Source organism: Saccoglossus kowalevskii, chromosome 7 (genome assembly GCF_978046115.1).
Source record: "Saccoglossus kowalevskii chromosome 7, keSacKowa6.1, whole genome shotgun sequence".
NCBI lineage: Eukaryota > Metazoa > Hemichordata > Enteropneusta > Harrimaniidae > Saccoglossus > Saccoglossus kowalevskii.
Window position 1 is genome coordinate 7,024,668 of NC_140647.1, and position 7,151 is coordinate 7,031,818.

A 7,151-nucleotide genomic window follows, 5' to 3' on the forward strand; every position below is an offset into this window, starting at 1 on the left:
AGCTTTCTCAAATAGAGAGAAGGATGAGAGCCTTAGCTTTCATTCAAATAACGTACTACATCGACATTCGTTATGCGTGCACTACTAGTAGGTGAATAGATCAATAAATGGAATATAATAATGTAGCTATTTGCTACAACCACGCCTACTGCCCATTAGCTTCTAAACACTGCGTTCATCCTTTTGCTCAATTCAAATATAGTTTAACGAGACCTCCTGCCAACACTTAACCACCGGGCGAATTTATTGTTTATTTACGGCGTTCACCAACATCTAAATGTTTTGTTCTTTTACAGTTTGACTAACATTATACCATGCTTTAATTTTAGCGGTCCATCAGAAGCCATTGATCGCGGTGCCACTGTCAAAACGGGGTATAATTTTTAATAATCACATACATGTATTTTTTAACATGATTTGATATTATTAAACTGATTTACAATAGTATGGATTGCCATACTAGTTATACTAAATTGTAATTACGTTGTAATTATAAATTGTAATTACGTTCAAAAATTATTGAAAACAGAAGCAAATTATTAATTTTGTTTGAATTCGATACGGTGAACGTTACTTGTTTTCTGTGATCCGTACACTAATGGTGCAAACACTCAACCCGATCTGCCCCTAACATGTTTTCATTACTGAAAGATCCTGTTTACACACATGAACACTATTTCGTCCTCATTACAAGAGCCCCTAGAGACACTCATTTAGCACAGTAAGTACGTTTATGTCGTTTACCTGCACGAAATACACGTTTTCCTTATTATCAAGCTGCGACAAAATACTGTCAAAGGTACGAGGTCTCCTCGCGGAGCAATTACATGCAGGGACAGAGATTGCAATATAATATCTGTTAATGGGGAGGGAGTCAATTACATACCCAGCTGGTCATTTTGTAGAATTACTTCGGGACATCAGTAAATTAATCTTCCACAACTCACAAGGCGAGTAGATAGTTTATTCTGATTAGCCCATGGCACTGCATGTCTCGCTTCTATTTTAATGAGAACTAAAAGTAACCCGATTTATTTCTTCGGGTCTACGACTGAATAGTCGCAATTATGTAACGAACACATTATCGTCGACCTTGTCAATTACCCGGTCATTCGTCTCTGAATCAGACCTTGGGAACTACAATGAGTATTTAATATTTCATCACGGGGAGTCGGTGGAATAGAGAATTGTCTACGAACTGGCTATAAATTCACACAACAGAGCGTTGTTTTTGAAATAGAAACTTGGTCGTAATTAGTTTGCCGAAAGTTAACAAAAATTCAGCAAGTAAATCAATCGTAGATTTTTTAAATGAACTTACTAATGTAATCTGACTCATCGTAGCCGTTATATTATCTAACCGTATTACGGATTTCCATATCCTGTGAGCCAAACATATACTCTGAACTGCCACTGGACAGATTCACCAATATACAGTTAAATTAATATCTAAACAAATTACTCTGACAATTGTGTGCCTTATTTGGAAGTGCATCATGATATAATGCAGGGATTCACTTTAGACTGCCAAATTACATGAGCAGACGTGTATCTATTGGGTTAGTGTAGTTGTATAAAGACCCCCCCCCCCCACACACACTCACAACCTCAATTTCGGGGGCAGCATATACAATTATGAGACATACAAGATGACAATAAGTTCGTCTATATTTTGTCGCAAACTAGTTTCTGTGACAGTTCAGAAGTCAAGACCTTCAAACTTAGCAAACGTGTTCCCCATACGACTCATAGCACCTGGGCGCATTAACGTCTAAGGTCAAGGTAACACAGGTCATACGGTCTAAACTGTGGCTCTGAGTGTTGTTGTTATGAATATTTAAGTAATCTAGCGCTGGCTGGTATCACATTTGAATTGTGAGTGTTATCTAATTCAGCCTTGGAAATGCTCACATCTTAACTAGGGTCTTGGTACCGGGTTCGACCTTATACGTATAAACATTTACATTTCACTGACATACAAAACTCTATACATGTATTACTACAATAATTATATAATATAATATACATAGCATCATTTCCGCAACAATCTTTTGATAACGTCTGATCAGCCATACAATGTGAACAAGTTGCCAAGTCTTCAATGTGCTTCAACTTGTTCAAGTTGAATTTATTTAGGCGAGTTTATTTTAGGTATAATATTAGATTACAAAAACGTCGCAGTTCAATATACAATATTTGGTCCCTTCCACAAAATGTTAAGCTATTGGAAATTAAGTTCTTCTCCAAATGCTGTAAGTCGGTCGCAATGCGTAAATCGTGTGTAAAAGTGCTATAAAATAGACGTGAACCATTGATATCTTGTGTTATTGTAGCACTCAGGGCATTCTATTCATGAAAAGTGTTCTAATTGGAATACTGAATAACGTCGCATGATAGTTAAGTGAACACAATCGAATGTGCTATAATAAATGTAACGTTAACATACTTTTGACGAATTATTTAGTACTTTCATAATATTTCATAAAATTAGTATACAAGTAATACTGCAGATAATTACATATATTACATATTCTTCATACCTTAGTAGTGATAAAATATTACCAACACAGTGGATTCTGTTCTTTTATTGGTCAAGTGTCATGGTGATCGTAGGTAGGGCTACAATAAAATACTTCTCATGTTAATAGCTTAGCTAGCATGTTAGAAGGGTCTTCATTGGATTGAATCGGACATGTAGAGCAGGGCATACGAATGGTGGATACCGGAACATATCACTGCCCCTTGATGTGAACCTACAGCACTGATGTACTACTCATTCATGTCATTATCATGTATAACAGATTGTAATGCCAATTTACACACAAAGAAATCCCAGACTAAGAATACAACCTTGCCAGTAGACGTCCGTTATTTTGCGATACGCCTGAAACAGAACACATGATATTTACTAGAGACAACAGTGACATTCAACACATTTAGAAGAAAAAATGTTACTTTTCAGACACGTATGTTCGACCTCGTGAAGGTGAAGCAACCACTGACAACATTCAATATCTGACCTAGTTATCGAATAACTAAATGTTAATCGATTTAGGTTCAATTTGACTCTACATACGAATACAATCAAACCCGTTCAAGTATTATTTCTAGTTCAATATTTGCCTGTCCTAAATATGGCCATCATACTCGCGTCACTAAACAACATGGAAGACACGTACATCAATAATTACAGGTGTAACCATTATATCTATAACATGCACAGTGTTTACCACGGTTGGTGATGCATAGTCGCCCATATCGATTTATCGCTTCTTCGCAATGATATCAACTGACGACTCCTTCCATTGTACGAAAGATTGCAGCGTACCAGTTCACGACTAACGATGTAAAATCAAATTGAAATTAGAAACTTGTTGATGTTGCTAATAAACCAAGTCAAAATAATTTCACGGTTGATAGTTTAAAATGACTACAATCACTAAAATTGATGGCATAGATGCAATAGCCGACTACTCTTCTAACCGATAATTAAAATAAACTTGCAAAATAATGACCCAATAATGATATAATATTGTCAGTAAAAGAATGATATAATAACGTTCAATAAATGAAATAATAATATAAAAAATGACAAATACTTACGTAATAAGAATATAACAATTTAGACATGCTATAATAGTAATAAGACACAAACGCAATGAAGTTCATATAATGAAACAATAATGATGAAAGAATATAAGTACTAAAAATAATATGCACTGTCGTATGATGAAATAAAAGTATAAATATGACCACAGAACGACATGATAAGAAACTATGATAATGTAATTTGACCACATGCAAATAATTTTCATTGACCATTTCCCATCTCAATTTTAACATATTTTGGATGTCAGATGAAATATATATATATAAATACCAACCGTTGATTGATCTTCTCCGAATCACTGTGTTCAGCAACCGCGTCTCACTCTCTGTTTCGTTATTTGCAATAAAGTAGTTCAATTCTAAAAACAAAGTTTTCCCCCAAAACTATTATAGAAATAAATATTTAATAACATTTACTGCGATGGAAGATTCTTTTATATTTATAATAATTTACAGAAACAGAAGCATACACACACAGAAAAACTGAAAAGAAAACAAGAATGAGATGTGGGCTAATGTAGCGTTTTCTATTTTGTACCCTTCAATGCCATATTTTGTTTATACTATTTCAATAAAAATAAAAAAATATTTACAATTACAAAATAGCATTTTAACCAGTTAGCTTTTTTTGATATTTATAAAATTGAGCAACTTTGACTACTGGTCTTTAATGAGTGGCTACTCGTTAATTCAAAACCAAACTGGCTCCCATTTCTGATAATGATATAATATTTTGCCTTCATTTAAAGCAAGTTGATGTTTTATATGTTCATGGTCTTTAATGTATGCCTTGAAACCAAAAAATGATAAGATGTTTGTCCCCCCTACATTTGTACATGTACCGGTATTTTTTAAACAATAAAATAAAATAATTCAACATAATATTTTTCACCTCATAAATGCCAAGTATAATATTTTGTACGTTACAAACTGTATTTGGGATTAAATTAAAATTTTTCCCACAACGACTATACACAATGGCATTCCACAAACAAGTGCTCTATGGTTTCAATTTTTGTATGATACTAACTTCTATTTAAAAAGTTTAGAAAACGTTGGAATGTATCTATGGATAATTTGAAACTGAAAGGCTATAAGATCTGTTGAAATTTTAGTAGTGTAAGGTAGACTAAACATTTTCTTGATAATTACTGGAGATACATCATACAGTTCCTCCAGTCTAGATTTATTGTTGGAGATTATATTATATTATTGCACATATACTTATATACTTGTTAATGTATTGATATGTATTGAAATAAATTACATTTCATGTTTCAAACCACTTGTGACTGTTATTATGGATTTGAATTTTCCACTTTTTTTGCATAATCCCTGAATATGTAAATAATCCAAAGTTGATAATCTATTTGATTGCCAGTAATTCCAGTTGTGAAGATTGCCCTTATTATCGAATAAATCAATTCTATTAATATTTTTATTTGTTATTCCAAAGCCATTGATGGTCTATTATATGCAGATATCTAGAAAGAATGGCGAGACAATTTTTTTTCAGTTCCTGTACATCGTAAGTGCAGAGAAAAAGTATGTTCCCAGATTCCTTAACACGATCACCTGCCATCCAGCTTGACCTCCCATTTTTGATCCATTTAAACTTCTTGGCTTTCAGAAACGAATCAATTTCAATCATCTTCAGCCCAGCCCTTTCAATGTCTGCAATTTTTATTATTTGTTTCTATTCCTTAATGACAGTCTTTTATTATTATTTCTTTATTCCGCACTATATGGCCACCGGCCTAAAGTACTGTTACATTTCAAAACTTAAATTACACACGGTCGCTTTAAAATTACAAGATACATATACTTCAAATCATACTTCCATTTCAGTTTCTCTGTAATGAAAACTCTTAAACAAATATTTACCCAAACTTAGTAAAATAAACGTGTTAGTACTCTGTAGCAATGCAATGAATTTTATCTTGGTTGGTGGTGAAAAATAATATTTTGGTAAGAATTTTTGTCTAAGTGCTTCATATTTTGGACAAACCATAGTAAAATGATATTCGTCCTCTGTGACCCTGCAACCAAATGGACATAATCTTTGGTCACGTGGAATACCCAATGTTCTACCATTTTCAATTTCTAGGGGATGACAGGAAATTCTAAGTCTAGTAATAGCACATGAATAGATAGGAGTAGCCAACGAAATAGCAACAAGATATCTTTCATATATTAAATCTTGTTTAAACATGCAATATGTTTGAAGCTTTACATTTTTATTAATTTCTGCACACCAATTCTGTCTAGATATATCAAAACATCTTCTTTTAAATTCACTGAAGAACATCTCGCTATTATCAATTCTTTGTTCATACCATACATGTCCATAACCAGATGTACATAAAATATTTTTTACCTCTAAAGCCCAACACCTAGACCCCCCTTCTGCTCTATGGTATAGATAATTATAACATTCCTTTAAAATGGTTGAGCCGTCCTCTTGAATCAGTTTCAGCCAAAATCTGACCATTTCAATATTAACAAACTCTAACTGAGTGTCTTCCTAATTCATCCCTTACTGCAGCATTGGAAGCGTTGAAACTAACTCTCAATAGAAATTTACAAAACTTATTTTGTACTTTTTCTATGTCAGCTATTACACCCCGCATTCCCCCACACACAACTACCGTATAACAAAATTGGCAATATTTTACAGTCAAATACTTTGTATGCAAGATCAGGCTGCAGTCCCCCCAACCCCATAATGTTTTTTTCCAAACAAAATAGTGCTTTTCTAGCTCGCGCCGAGATATCTTTCTGTGTTTGAAACCATTTTTCCGAACTCGAAAAAACTATGCCTAAATAATTATATTTTGCTACAATTTCAATTTCTTTACCCCTCAGAAACCATTTTTCATATTTTTTCAGACGACCCCCTTTTCGGAAAACAATTATTTTTGATTTTTTCAGATTAATATTCAGTCTCCATTTTAGACAATAATCCACTAAGTTATTAAGTAATCTTTGTAATCCAACAGGTGTGCTGCTGAACAACACCAAATCATCCGCATATAACAAATAAAAAAGTTTTTATATACACAACTGATTCCCGTCCTTGTTGGAGGGCACTCTTAAGGTCATTTATGTAAAAGCAAAACAGTAAAGGTGATATAACAGAACCCTGCTGCAGCCCAACATTAATATGGAAAAAATCAGTAACTCCTTTTGGGTATTTCACAGCAGCCTTAATATTTTGATACATAGAATAAAGTGATTTAAACAGTTTCCCCTTAATCCCAATTTTTGACAACTTATAAAATAATGAACAATGGTGTACTCTATCAAATGCCTTTTCATAATCAATAAAGGCACAATAGAATCAATAGAGTATAAACATATTTTTCTACAAGGGTATAGAGAACAAAAATATTATTCAAAGTTGATTTTCCTTTTTGAAATCCACTTTGTTCCTCAATTATTTTATTATATCAATTCAACCAATTACTTAACCTATCACTGAGAATACTTGTGTATACTTTACTTATAGTATTCAAAAGCATTATACTTCGATAGTTTGCTGG